We start from the raw sequence: 15,036 nt of genomic DNA on the forward strand, positions 1-15,036 counted from the left end.
AAAGTTGAACTAGAATAAATAAGGATGCACAAGTCCTGAAAGAAGGCACTGTTATAACTCGATATTGGATATTTCGATGCAGAAACCTTATTTCATCCTCTGCTAGGGAAGGGAGGCAAAGTACCCACCCAACTTTCATGTTTGCACGTCTCTGGAGAATAGAATTTGCACACAGTTGTTAGATCTCAGTTATATCCACACATTTCTCTCCAGCTGCTGCTGTTACTCAGCAGAAAGGTGGGATGTTTCTTTTCATCTCTTATGTGCTTTTGATTAACTGATTCCCAAGGAAAAGAGGGATATCCATATCTGGAGGCTCCCAAGGGTATGTCCTGGACGGGGCTGATCATCCCCTCCCATCCTGTGGATTTCCTTCATCAAAGTGGAGGGACATTTCCGACCAAAGACAAATAACTCTAGCTTGTGTGATGGGTTTGTGATATAGTTATCTCATCAGAAAAATTTGCTTTCTGGATGGCACGGTGCTCTAATAGTAGGGGGTGTAGGTTATGACCGAGAAGCATCAGCAGAGATGTGTGAGGGCGGAATCTGAGTACCAGTGTGACCTGAAGGTCAGAAGTGAGGGCTGCTAACAGATTTTGGTTTGTGTCAGATTTTGATCCAAATGCCTTTATAAAAGAAGCATGTCCTTCCTGCACTGGACTCACCAATACTCAGGGTAACTTCATTGTGTCAGAAAAGCTAAAGTTTCTTCCAGAATTGCTAAAACTTAGCATCAAAAAATTAAGGTTAAAAGTGACTCCACATCCATGTCTATTCCTCTCTCTAGGTAAATGTTTACTTTCTTTGTTTCTATGTCAGTGGCAGTGAGCAAGTAAACTCTGAGTTGCAGCAGGATGAAACGAGTTATTGCCGGAGCCCCCAGGGTCATAGAGAGCACACGACGTAATGCAAGAAGCACATAACTTATTTTTACTGCAGGGAGAATACAGAAATGATCCCCAGGTCTACGAATAGAAGCAGCCAGTCCCATAACCGTTAAGGCCACCAGGCTGTCTTATTAAGGTCAGATGCAGTGTGTCGTGTTGAACGCAATTATTCTACCGCTTATAATTTCAGTACATTTGATTCTGAATATAAAATGAGACAATTTTCTTCCTGGGGATAAGAGAAATGCGTGCCTTTGCAGAGCAGGAGACACAATCACTCTTAGACGGGCTAGCTTTATTTCTTCTTGATGAGGCACGGACTCCCCAGGGAATGAGTCTGAAACAGAATCTTCAGCAGAGAGGGCAAAATAGAAAGAAGAAAGTTTTTCCTCTGCTCATGGAGCTCTTTGCTTGGATGGTGGCCTGTTGCTAAGTGGCCCCATGGGAACAATTCCCAAAAGGATCATAGTTCTGTGGCTGGAGATTTCATTCCCTTTAGACCTCTTTCATCTTTTCATTCAAATCCTAATACTGAGAATGACCCCGTAAGCTATTAGTTGCCCTCAGTTGCCATTGTTCCTGTTTTAAAAGTAGGGTTGACAGGGACATTAAAAGAAGGGACTTGTCAGATCTGGCAAATTTTGTCATTAGGTAAGTGCAAAATACTCTTTTCACTTATTTATTTATTTATTTATTTATTCATTTATTTCCTCTTTTTGAACTGAATGGGATTGGATTCCTTGTTTTCTTGCACTTTATGCTGAAATGTATGGTTGTGCCAAATGCTTAAAACATGCTGCCAAATCTGGAGAGCAGCATTTTGTATGTTCTTTGTTCAGGCATGAATGCCTGTGCAAGGTGCAAAGTAAGACTAGCTCAAATATCACAATAGTCCCAATCAGAGAATGTTACTAGCAAATGCTAAAACAGGGCAGTACATTTCCTTGGCTCTTCTGCCTCTTGTCTGAAAACAGGATCACTGAATCTGGGCATAATCCTCACCCTATTAAGCTGGCACAAAATCAGAACACTAAGTACAAAACCGCACTACCTGCTGTCTTGCTCACTTGCAAACTGGAAATAAAATTATTTTTTTAAAAGCTGAGCTCATGGGAATTATAGCATTGCCAGTTTGTTCCCTCAATAGCTTTCAGGTGTCCTGTGATCACCTGTGTCTGCAGCACAAAATGGACAGCAAATGATGCATTTATCATTAAAATACCCTCTGCAGCCAATTCACTTCATACCCAAAAGGGAACTAAGGATTTTAGTTATTCTCTAGTCCCATTAGATTTTTCTCCTGACTGGCTGATAGCGTTCTGGATGATGGCAGTGCTGACAACAGTGTTCCCTCCCTTAAGAACTGCTTTCATGGTGAGCGCTCTTTGTTATAGCAGCACAGGGGCTGGGCTCAGGCTATAAAGAAGAACCCTTGGAATGAGTGCATTTCCTCCTTCTGCAAGTGAGCTGATCTCCCTCTGGTGTCCTCGGAGGGACAAGTACACACTGCCTGCCAGTACAAGTTCAAAGTTCCTGAAATCACAGGTTCTTGAATCATTTGGTGACCTGGGTCATCATCCTTAGGAAAATGAGCGTGATCTATGTGAGCGCCTAGGAAGAAAGACTTCACCTGCACAAAGATACAGCTGGTGCTAACAGCCCCCAGAGCTTTATTGGATGAGCCCTGGCCAGCTGTGGTCAATTATCCGACATAGTTGTGGTAGTGGCTATTATGGATGTTAACTCATTTTTCTTTTAGTTCCTCTGAGCAGAGGCAGCCAGAAGGCAGTTCTTTAGGAAGGTAAAATAAAGGGAGATTTTTGCCCTCAACTCTTCTTTCAGTGAGCAGAAATAAACACTAGCAGAGCAGGTTTTGTTTTGTTTTGTTTTGTTTTTTCTCTCCAATGTGGAGAAAGGTTCTGGCTTTGCACCGGGAAATAACGAATTTGGATGGAGACAGTCTGAGGATGAATCTGAGAGTTTAGAGAAACTGTCTCAGCTCAAGATGCTGGGCTGGGATCCTGTGATTTGTGTAAAAATGCAGTGTTGAACTACCACTAAACACATGAATAAGTAGTGAGTGGGTTCACTGAGAGCATCAGTGTCTACTACAGGAGCTTGCTGTGCCTGGCTCAGCCTGTAGCCTCCCTGGGGATCAGCTGGCATTTAATTTTGATCACTGCAGAAGAGGGAGGCTGAATTTGAAACAGTACTGACTTAGCTGATGTGTGTGAATGTTATTAAAATGGGAAAATGTCTCTCCAAATGGGTTTTGCTTTGCCGTTTAAAAATCCCATGTAAATGATACACAAAGGATTTGAAGTGGGGGGAAACAATCAGAGATAATAATGAACTATTAATAGGAACTAGTCAAGTTTCACTCAAAGGGATTAAGACTCAGTCATGTCTCATTTAGGAATGCAGTATTAAGCCATCCTTCAATATGACAAGGTTTATATTTTTGCTGAGTTGTTTCCAAATGAGGAAGGAAATCTCAATTAATTCAAATTTTTGCTTGTTGTCAGTCATGGCTCCATGTGTTAGCTCTCATATTGACAGTCCAGCCTGATATCTGATGTATCCAGCTGTAGCAGCAATGGATTTAGATCTATCATTGACAAGGAGCAGTTGAGCAATAAGTACCAAAATTAGATGTCCAGCATTGGAAGCATTGCCTAACAAAGGGACACTGACAGGTGAGGGAATATATCCCCCCTATTCACAGGGAATCCGTAATGTTGCCATAGAGAAGGAATTTGAAATGGTTAATTGCTTCATTCTGAGAAAAACAAGTTTATTTTTCATTCATGCTGGCTGCTGGAAACAAAATCACAGCTGTACATGGAAAAAACCAGCTCAGCATCCTTCCAGGCACCTCTGTGCAGAGCAGCTATCGAACTCAGTGCGTGTATCTCAAAAAATATGGTTCCTACTCCTCCTTTTGTGATTCTGTCCCTTGGCAGATCTCATTGTTAGAAGCTCTTTCTTTCCCGATACCTCATTTTACATATCCTCTGTAGGATTTTCGTACTTTAGTTTTACAGCCCGTCTAAGCAGCTGAGTCAGGGAGCTCATCCGTAAAGCTTCTAGAACATATGGCACGCATGAGTCCTCGTTGGGTCACAACTGGATTCATCAACTTATTTGGCTTAGCACAATACACATATATTATATTTAGGTACCTTTTATACTGTCCCTTTTCAACTGTGCTATAAATGATCTTCAAATACATGCAGGCAGTTATTTTGGTCTCCTTCTGTATCAGTTAAAAAAAAACCCTCAACATCAGCAGGGTTGTGGCCATTTGCTGAAGTTTCTCTATTGATGTAATTATCCCAGATAACATATCATCCAGAGATTTATTGCTTTAGGTGAATGGGATCTGATCATCCTTCTCTCGTACAAGAGAAATGTACAAACTAAACTCAAGGTAGTTGTATCACTATGACTCCAGTCATTACTGCAGGAGCAAAATCAACAATTTAAGGGATCCCTTTAATCAGCTTCCAGTCAACTTTTGTAGTTTCAAATCAGTTTACTGGGATTGTCTTTGCTCTGGAATGTCTCTTTGGGTATCTAAAACATCCCATTTCAAGAGACATCACTCACTGTAAGCTCAAACATCTGCTCTCCTCTCAAGTGTGCTCTTCATTTTGATTTCCCTAGTCCTTAGCTGTGCTGTTTGAGAGCTCTTCCTCAGTTCAAGACTTAGTTGCCATTGTTCTTCCCATGTTCTCCTGAGGGAAGCTGGAAGCAACAGTTCCCAGGAGCACATGTGAAGAAAGCTTGGTGAAGAGAAGAATTTCCTTGGATATATTTTACCAACAACTTTTACTGCTGTGTGAATATTCTAAAGAGTATGAATTCTGAATTTGTAATAGAATTAGGCTTTGAAAGCCTGCATTCGCAGATAACAAGGGGCAGGAATTAGGGATAGACAAGAATATTAAGACCTTTAGAAATCTAAATGAAGCCAGCACAATTTCAGCTACAGAATTCTTGCAACAGTTTGTGAATGAACTACGAATCATTTGAATTAATTAAAAGGTTTCCAGATACAATTTCAAATGATGAATTAATTAAGAAAAATCTCAAATCAGCGAACACACTCTTCATGAAGAATAAATAGACTAAGAGATAAACCTAATTCAAGAAGTTATGTACAGTAAATGATTTGCTTTACTCCCCTGAGATTTGGCTGTCTACCTTTTTTTTTTCTTTCCTAACTCCATGCACTCAGGTACACACACACACACCCCATTCACTCACTCTGGACAATTCAAGTCTTGTGACATCTTGTCATTAGCCACAATCACCACTGTAATGGCCATTTTGCTGGTCAAGTTCCTCCTCCCTCATCTTTTCTGATTCTGCATTGTGCACTACTGTGATTTCTCTCTGTCTTGTGGAATTAAGTTTAAACAAGGAGACTTACGTGCTTCAGTCTTTAGATGGCACCAAAACTGAATGCACTAATTAGGGAGGCTTTATGATTTCTATTATTTGCCAGTTGCGAATAGGCTTATTGTTTCAGGGATTGCAGAAGTTCACTCACCCTGATTTTCTATGGGTTCTACATACATGCTGTCTGCAATGCTAAATCTTATGTTAATTAAATAGCATTATCTAAATAGCAACAATTGCACTAGCTGCTTTGAAGTACACTGTATGTCGGGAAAAACTGTACTGAATCGAACTACAAGAGACAACAACATATAATCAGACTCTTAAAATATAACATTAACTGGTGAGCTTGTCTGATGTTGGTAGAGATCCTTTCAATTCCTTCCTATTCAAGCGTATGAAGCAGTGAAATATTTTCTTTTCATCTCAGGGCATTATTATCTTTAAGGAGTTTGTGCACTGACTTCAAGCTGTCTAGGTGATATTGACTGAAACAAAGCAATGCATACAATTGCATTTCTAAAGAACCAGTGCAAAATGATATGAAATTAAAATAGATGGAGACATTAAGTGCTCCCCAAGGGCAATAACACTGGTACTTAATGGTCAGAGATGTACAAGAGACAAAACTAGGAGTTATTTACTACATAAATCCTAACAGACAGGCTTCTTGTAACTGGAGTTGTGGTGGAAGAGGGTTTGAAATTGCTGCTTTCTTTCAGTGCTAATGCTGAAATGGTCATAGCTCCCCAAAATGGATCGCTTCCCCTCAGTCCTTCCCATATCCCAATGTCTTTTGCTAAACTATTTGTTTCTTTAACTGCAGTTGTTAAAGCATGGGCTGAAGACAAGACTCTTGGAAAGCTGAAAGATTTTAAAAAGAAAAATTCTCTTCAGGTTCATTTTTCTTGAGCTGAAATTGAATTGCTTGCATTACCGTTTATTTATTTATACTGCATTTCTGAGCAGAGCACTTTTGTGTCTAATGATCAAGTGACCTAGAAGATTTGAATTTTAAAAAGTGAGAGCGTTACTGCTGAAACTTGGAATCTTAGGCTTTGTTGGTGCTAGAATTACTAAGACAAAAGAAAACTCCAGTGTGTGCAAGGGTGCTATTCTGTCTAATCACTCTGGCTCAAGTTCATTGTTTCAGTTAGATCAAAAGAATGAATTGTGTTCATTTAAAAAAATATATTCTAAACGTGCATTCTGTAGCACTGTTTATTGCCAATCCAAGCAGTCTGCTGTAATGTTCTAAACCAACAGCTAAAGTTTGATTTCATTAGAAAAGCAACAGCTCTTTATTATCTCAGGTGTTACTGCATTGACAAAGAAAAGATGTGTACTGCAGCTTCTTAGAAAAATTCCTGTTTTCCCCAGGCATTTAAAGGTCTGCTGCAGCCCTCTCTCTTTGCCTTCCACAGAGAGTGCCTGATGTTCTCTGTATGGAAGCTGACTGCCTCCTTGGTTGTATTGTGGCCCTGAACCTCTCAGTAAAATCCTGACAAGGTAACGAGGGAGATGCTGGGAAATCTTCAGGTGCTTTTCATTGGCAAAGTGAGTGTGTGTGATGCTGTAAGAGTAACAGAAAATTCCATAGCATCAGGGATATGGGAATAAAGAAATCCCCAAGTCCTCTTGGCTTTGAGGTGCAGTGTGGCCAGTCCCCAGTGAGGGATGCTCTGGGAAGTGTCAGACTCACAGTGCAAATTTTGTTAAAGATCTTTTTCTCCCGGTACTGCTCACCAAATGCTGGTACAGGCTGACTAATAATTCCCTGGAGCTGTCATCCTGGGCATTCTGCAGTTGAACAAGGGCTTGACATAACACGTTACTGGCTTCTTTGTAGGCCTCAGTTTTCTTGGGTAAATGCTGAGCTCCAAGCAAGTGGATAACACCCAGCCTACTTTCAGTGTTTTGCCTTGCTGGAACATGTGTACAGAGAAGCTGGGGCATCTCCATCTGTGGAGGCTTTCAGATGAGGCCCAGAATGACATAGTCTACTTCTGAAACTGACTTTGACCTTGTCCGCAGATTAGATTGGCTTTTGAAATGCCTCCAACCTGAATTTTTCTAAATCTTGGAACTTATTTTCTGTTTTGATTATTTTGACTCATCAGCTCCTTTTATTTCTTCTCTGAGTGATCTAAAAAATGCATCCCCTTAAATATATATTTTTTGAGTGTAGAGAAGATAATAAGATCTACAGAAGAACACAGATGACCCAAGAAGAAATTTTAGTAGTACTATTACATCAGAGAAGAGCTTTAATTAGTACACCTGAAGTAAAGATAATCAATTCTGCCTGTATCTGTTACAGACACATGAGAGGGATACTAAGCAGATAGAGACCATCATTTGTTAAAGTAAAAGGTGTCTTCTTTAACCTTGCAGAGATCTCTGCTGCAATGCTTTGCTTCATTTTTTGAGCAGGGCTAGGAAGGGAAGGAAGAAAAGTGCTTTTTTTCTTGGACATAGGGTGGAAGAAGGAAGAATTCAGAGAAGGAGAAGCTGAGAAAGCAAGAAACTATAATACTAAATATGTGATGTTTTAATATTTACTTTGCTGGTGAGTTCATTCTCAGGAACTGTGCAGATTTATCTTTGCCAGTAATGAAGAACTTCACTAGTGAATTCAGCTAGGATCAATGGCACAGAGCTTTGCTCTTATACAGAAAGGGACAGAGGATTGAGGAGGTTGGGCTGCAAATTTACTTCTCACCTGAAAGAGGTTTCTTTTCCAATAATACTATCGTGTGGGCTGCGTAGTGTGACTTGGGATCTTCATTCCCTCAAAATAAGTTTTCTCCTGATAGGTGGTTTCTCTGTGAAGGTCTCCAGCCTGCATACTGCACAACCAGTATGGCAAGCCCACCACAAGGATGAGAATTCAGTAGAGAATGGCTTCACCTGTCCTCATTGTCACCAGCCTCCCAGGGAACAACCTCCTTCCAACAGACTTGAAAAAGAGCCTTTGGCACCACCAAGTGCTCCCATGTTCACAGATGCAGGAGGGAGCAGCCTGAAGTGTGAGCAGTAATTGCTGTGTCTGGTTTGAAAATACAAAACTGGAGCCAATACGAAAAAGTGACCTTGGATTATCAGATATTTATGAATCTCTGCTTTCTAAATACTCCACAATTTTGGATCTCTTTGAGTACGAAAGAAGCCTCAAAGAGACTGAGAAAAATGTGAAGCAAGTGAGGAGAAAATGAAAGAGAAAGGCAATCACTGTAATAGAGATGGGAGCCAATTTTCTTAAATGTCTAAGGGTCTTATGAAATCAACTCTCTTGTAGGTTGAAGACACTTGGGGTGATTCTCATAATTTACCCAATTTACTGGGGAAAAAAAAAAACCAACACATTATAAAAAGCTTGGCACTCATTTGGCTGTATGCAAAACAGCCCTTATTTAGAAGGTCTCTTGCTAGACTGTGTATGTCCTTTTCAGGGTGGTGGATCCCTGGGGAGTTCCCCCTCATACACATTCCTTCTCAGCAGGCAGAGAGCAGCTAATATGCAAGAATGCCTGGAAGGAGCAGCTCATCACTGTGTTTGAGTGACAGCATGTAAACCATTCAGTTTCCAGTAGAAAGGCTGTCTGCTGGTATTTCAGCTCTCTGATTGGGATTCTGCTTCCCCTCCAGTCTGGCCTCTTCTTGTCTGTTTGTTTTGCTATCGTTTGTATGGAGATCATCAGATGCAAGTACATTTGACATATGGAGATAACAGTCAGGAAAGGAAACAACATATGGCAGACAATTCATATCCATCAAGATCTGTCATAAAACCATTTTTAGCAATAGAAAAAGAAGGGTGGAAAAGATAGCAACTTTGAATTTAAAATAACCATGATACTCTAACAAAGAGGAGGGCCTAGGGCTTGCTTTGCTAGATGACACCCCTGGTTCACTGAACCCAGCAGCAGTTGACACTCTGTGCTTCAACAGTAGGCTAAAATCTTATGCATTGGCCAATTACTTTTTGACCATCATGGCTGATTAATGACTTGTTTCAAAGCCCTGATGGAAGCTTGATGGAAGTCTTGACTGTTTAGTCTATTGAATTGTTACCCTGGAGTACTCCTGAGGTAACTCCTGTTTATTCCAGGGCTGTAGGAGTGAGGGAAAAGGCAACATGGCATGTGTGCTAAAGGGTGAATAGTCCTGGAGAACCCATTGTGGTCCTGTTGTCCTCCTTTATCTCTTTTGCCTTATGACAGTGTCACATAAGGGACTAGGCAGATAGGATTGTCCAAGTCCTTCCCAGCTGGTCACTAACATTGCCTGCTAGAAGGGAGGCTAGCATTTGTATGTAGCATGAGTTCAGGCTGTAGTCAAATGATGTGCAAGAGTGTTTAAATATGTAGCACTGGGTCTCAGGAATACTCCTGGGATCAGGATACTTACCTATGGTAAGTTGTGGATGTATCATACTAGAAACACGTCACTCAATTTCTTTTCTAAAAAAAAGTTGATACTTAAATTTGACTGAATTGAAATGAAAGCCCTTTTTGGCTGGAGAGGAGTGTTCTGATATGCTCTGTCTGTTTGAAACACAGCTGTATTTGGGTTAATGGATTCTCATATACTGAAAAGTTTTAAAGGAATGATGACTCTTCCAGGGTAGAAAGATACTGTGTATGTCACTGATATACATCATATTTAATAATGTTAATAATATTATATAATTATTAGTAATGTTAATAATGTTAATAATATGTAATAAATGGCATCTGTTCAGTAAGCCACAACCATTTTTCACCAGGGGAACATGGGCTTTTACCAAAGAAAGTGGCCTTTTACTTTTGTTTGGTTTCAGTTACGGTATCTGCAGTTTGCTGAAAGGAAAGAGCAACCTAAGGCTCCTTCTCATGAAACCAAAATCTGAAAAATAGAAGAAAAATAGCCACAGTATAGTGAGATACTTTCAGAGAGGTTGTGCTTGCAGTCCTTTCTTCCTGATGATCTTTCACATAATTTTCAGTGTGATTGACCCCTGTTCTCCTCTGCGAATTGCTTTCCCATCTGATATTTACTCTGCTCCAGGTGAAGAACAGTTGAGCTGTGACAATGGGGCTTGGTGGTATGACATCTCTGGAAGTGAAGTGATAGCTGGTTTTGTTGGAGGAAGAAATGAAAGCTCTCTAAGATGGAAAAGGCCTGTTGGATGATTCAGGAAATCTGGCTACGAATGGAATTTTTCAACCTTATTCATGGGTTAAATGTGTTTTACTGAGCAGAGTTACAAGAGAGCAAAGTTAGGCCAAGTGTATCTTCCATTCTTGTCTGGGGAGGCTGAAGCCATTGCCTGGTCTAATAGGGTGTCAAAGCCCAGCCCTACCCAGAGCCTTGTCACAGAATCAGAATAAGGAGGTTTTGTTGTTGCTGGGCATGGTAATTCTTTACAGGTGCCAACTGGAAGGGTTTAAAATGCAAAATGGCATTTCAATGTTTAAGAATAGCAAGTAATTTGATGGCTGTAATAGAAAAGCTTCCAGTCCTTTAGCAATGTGTTCCAGAGCTGCATAACACTGCTGATAAAATTGCCTTTGGATTCCTTGTCTAATATTCCAGCCTTTCTCTCTCTCAGCAAAACACAATAGCTTGCACTAAGCCTCCCTGGGAGGGCAGCTAACAGCACATTTACTAGACACTTCAAACATTTGATCATATTTCTCCTGAGTGTATTTAATATCTGTTAATGTCAGCAGCCCCAGCCTGATCGAAATACCTGCATTGCTGGGAAAAATGTTTAATATAAAAGATGACACGGGCAAGCAATCACTTACTGATGTCTTTTGGAAATGGATAGGTGACTACCTAACCCCCCCTACCTCGCTCCCCTCCCTGCTTTGTTACCACCCTGCTGCTGTGTGCTTCTCTGAATGCATTAGAGTGGCTATTCTGAGTATGCAGGAGATGCCAGGAATAGTTTCATGTTTCCTGCCTCATCAACCAAATTCAATCTGTAAAAAATTAATACACCCAGAAGGAACAGTTAAAAGCATCTCCAATCAATTAATGTTAAATGGGAGCTAGGAGGCTGATTTGTTAAAGGAAACCCAATCCAGCTCAGTGCTTGAGAGGCTGCTGGGGCAAGAGTACAGTCAGCGAGTTAAGTCATAATGTTTCCAAGGGGGAAAGCAAATAAGGTTTAGGCTAAATCTATCGATGCATCATTCCAAGTGTTCACCGCTTCAGGCTTGGGGACCCTAAAAAGATGCACTGTTTTGGGCTGGATAAGAAGCATCAGCAGAGAGAGTCTTTCCATAAGGGAATGGATGGCACATGCCCAGCTCTCTGCACTGGACATCTGTGTTTTCTCTTTCCTCCCAGAAGGAGCTGCAATGGGAAATGCAAGGATGCGGCCAACATCCTTGAGATCTGAATACTTACAGTAGCTTTGTGTGAGTCGATATGAAAAGTATTGATATGCCATCCCTTTGGCCTGTGGTCTTAAGAACTGGAAGTCAAAAAAGATGAAAGAGGGTGTTGGAACTTTCTGTTGTTGTTTTCCCTGATTTCTGAGCCTCTCTTACATTCATCATTCTCACTATAACAAGGGCCAGGCTTTAAATTAGTTTGTAATGGAAGAAAAAACTCATACCATCTCTTGACTGCAGAGGTTGGAGCTTTAAGCTGCAGTTTGAAAGGCACATGGGGAAAGTTGCAAGAACTGGCAACAAAGGTTCTCATAGTGAAATTAAACAGAAATCCCAGTAATTTTCACAGAGGAGGATTAAATCTACAACTCTTTGCTGTCTCCTACCTAAAAGGCCAGTCCTCATAAAAGTGATAACTGAATTCTACTTTTTTTTTAACCTCAAATGCTGTCAGATTGTTTACAAAGTGTAGAAAAGTTCCAAATTATGTCTGAATTCAAATTCAAATGAAACATTCAAGCATTTTTTCTTGCTATGTGGCCTCTTAGAGGAAAAAAAGTTTTTTTTTTAAAAAAAAGTTAGGTACACAACCAGCTGAAGCCTATTGTTATTTTGCATCTGATTAATGTAGGTCACTCTTTTCTTCCTTGCAGCTATTAAGTGTTTAGGTCCATTTATACTTTAATCCCTTGTCTTTTTCCTGTTTCTTTGTTGCTGTGTTACATCCTCACAGTCAGACAGCATTGAGATAAGTGGTAGAAAAATGGGAAGAGGGAGTTAACACAGTAATCCAGCTTTGAAATAACAATAAAAAAAAAATTGGCCTGAGGTAAGTGCTTGAATCCAGAGAGCTTACTGAAGGCAGAAGGAAGAGAGGGGAAAAATAAATGGGGTTGGAGAAACTGAGGCATAAAGAGAATAGAGATACTGTGCAAAAGGACCTGAGTCAATATCAGGGTGCTGTATTTGAATGCCGTTCTTGTGAGAAAGATTTAATGGAACTGCATTTCCCTGAGTGTTGACCAGATGAGGAGTAAAAGAGGTCTACTGAAAGCTATGACAGTGTTGCTCAGGTGTAAGTAAGTAGTTTAGCTGGTGCTGGAGTTACGCTGTTCGTTGGGCAACTGTGCTCATGAAGAGCTTCCACATTACCCTTTGTCCCTCTGAACAGGACCCTTGTACCTGAGAAATGTATCCAATCCATTCACAAATCTTTGCTTCTGAGGTTTAGAGCATGTTGTGGGCTGGATGTTTTCTGAGCGCTATGTTCTTTGAAGGAAATGATCTCATCCAAACTTACTTTTTCTGCAAAAGTTTGGACATGATGAACTTTTGAGGCCTCTTCCAACCTTTGCTGTTCTGTGATTCTGTGGAAGTTGCAGACACTAGCACCAGCTCTGATTGCAGAGAGGAAGAATCTATCTGGTAATTGAATTTAAACTATCACCTTTTCTATTTTCTTCTTTATTTTAGGTAGAAGGTAACAGCAACATTCTCTCCAGTTAAATCAGAGGAAACCATAGCTAGAGAACTTGGATAAAACCAATTGAGATATTTTTATGTTCTTTAGAAGAAGTTTATAGAGAAATACAATTATATGCTCCTCTGTCAATAACTGGGCATGCTGACTCCATAGTGCCTTAGGTTACGCTTCTGGTTCTTTGCTGTTTGAAAGCCAGAATCAATTTCCCCATGAAATTCTGAAAGCAAAAATACAAATTTAAGGAGACTTCTTGGACCTTGTGTTTTCTTTGCCACGACAGATATAAACTGGATTTTGCTCAACAGAAAACATTTTTATTTCCTTTATCTGGGCCTGGGCAAGAGGAATGATGTTGCTGCAGCCAGGGTATAGGAGACTGCATGACTCAGCTGTGTCCTATACTGGGATACAATAAAACACAGCGTGGTGCAGCTTTAATTTTAATTCAAAATAAATATTTCCGTAGCCTACAGAATTCCTCTAATACACTTATCTGGGAGAACACAAAGATTAAAGAAATCCCGCTAATTCCTTTATCTTTCAGATACAGGGCTGAAAACAAAGACGTTCAAACCTTGAGCTAAATAGAAGAGGAAGAAGCCAAAATCTGTGCCAGAGGTTTGACTGCTGGGTTTACTCATAGCTTCAGGTAAGCTTCTTTCCCCAGATTGTTTAGCATTTCAGAGGCCCTCTGTGCTCCTCAAGGAGAGCTATGGATTACAGGCATAAAACCTCTGCATAGCTCACAGCCCAGGCAGAGGGAGAACAAACAAGCTAATCCGGGGTGCCTTCCTGTCCGGCATCCTGCCTCTGACCCTGGCCGGCACCACCTGCTTCAGAGGAAGATGTAAGAACCTCACAGCAGGCAGATGCAGGGTAATCAATCCTTTCAGCCTTGTTCTCAAGCCCCATTAGATCTCATCCTGATCCCTAAATAGCTTGAGCTTGGATTAAGCCTTGCAGTATGGTATTTAATACACTCTGAAAATTGGTGTTATCATTAACTCCCATGACTCTGGAAACAAATGTTATTCCCACCCAAATACATTTTCATTTTGAATCTTTCTGTGTCCTTGGTCTGCTACAGCAATGCATACATAGGTTTAAATACCTGTTTGCAGAAAGTATTTAATGTTCCTTTTTATCTGTGGTTATTTCCCTGTGATTATTCTTCGCTGTGTATCCCTGTTACAAACCTTTTGAAGAAAGGAGTAGAAATAAGCAATATACTCTAAAGATGACACATTTCTTCATCACAGTGCGGAAAAAAAAAAAAACGCCTCAGGGATATGTTCTTTCAGCAGCCTAAGCATCACTTTGTTATCTTAAAAACAGAGAGAGGTTTTGCACCACTCCCAACCCTAACCCTACCCCAGACCTTAATCCAGGCTGCAGACCTTAGCTGCTTTTGTCCCAGCTTTTCTAGTCATAGTTAGGATGAGCAAGGTCTGTCCCCTGGCAGCCTCTTTCCAGCACCCATCTAACTGGAGCAGTAGTTCTTGCCTCTCTCCCAACAGCTAACCCCTCCCCTTGCCCTGTTTGTTAGCACAGCCTCCCCAAAGACATTTTGGACATGTAAAGATTGTTAGTGGAAAATGCATTTGCAGCCTCCCTCTTTGTTTGGCATCTCTTTTGGCTCCCCTTTATCTATAAATCTTCTATTTGCTGAAACCCTGGCTGTTATCCTCATCTCCTGCTCTTTTCCTAGAATGCCTTCTTGGTATCTTCCTTGATTATGATGATTTTTTTTTTTTTTTTCCTGCTAGTCATAACCCTATTTATCTCGTGCAGTAACTCTAAGGAACATTTTAGGAATACTTTAGAGCCTATGAAGAGATGTGTGTGTCAGTTCAGCTTGGTCTGCAGTGCTTAC

General features: G+C 40.6%; 1 long non-coding RNA gene across 1 annotated transcript in view; it reads left to right on the forward strand.

Moving 5' to 3' along the window:
• LOC146544917 (uncharacterized) overlaps positions 1-15,036 on the forward strand; it is a 61,835-nt gene that overhangs the window by 29,802 nt on the left and 16,997 nt on the right. The window contains exon 2 of the long non-coding RNA XR_014882053.1: positions 13,708-13,812. This is a non-coding gene — a long non-coding RNA (uncharacterized LOC146544917). The remainder of the gene's footprint in view (positions 1-13,707; positions 13,813-15,036) is intronic.

This window comes from Meleagris gallopavo, chromosome 2, assembly GCF_905368555.1.
Source record: "Meleagris gallopavo chromosome 2, MGAL_WU_HG_1.1, whole genome shotgun sequence".
Classification (NCBI taxonomy): Eukaryota; Metazoa; Chordata; class Aves; order Galliformes; family Phasianidae; genus Meleagris; species Meleagris gallopavo.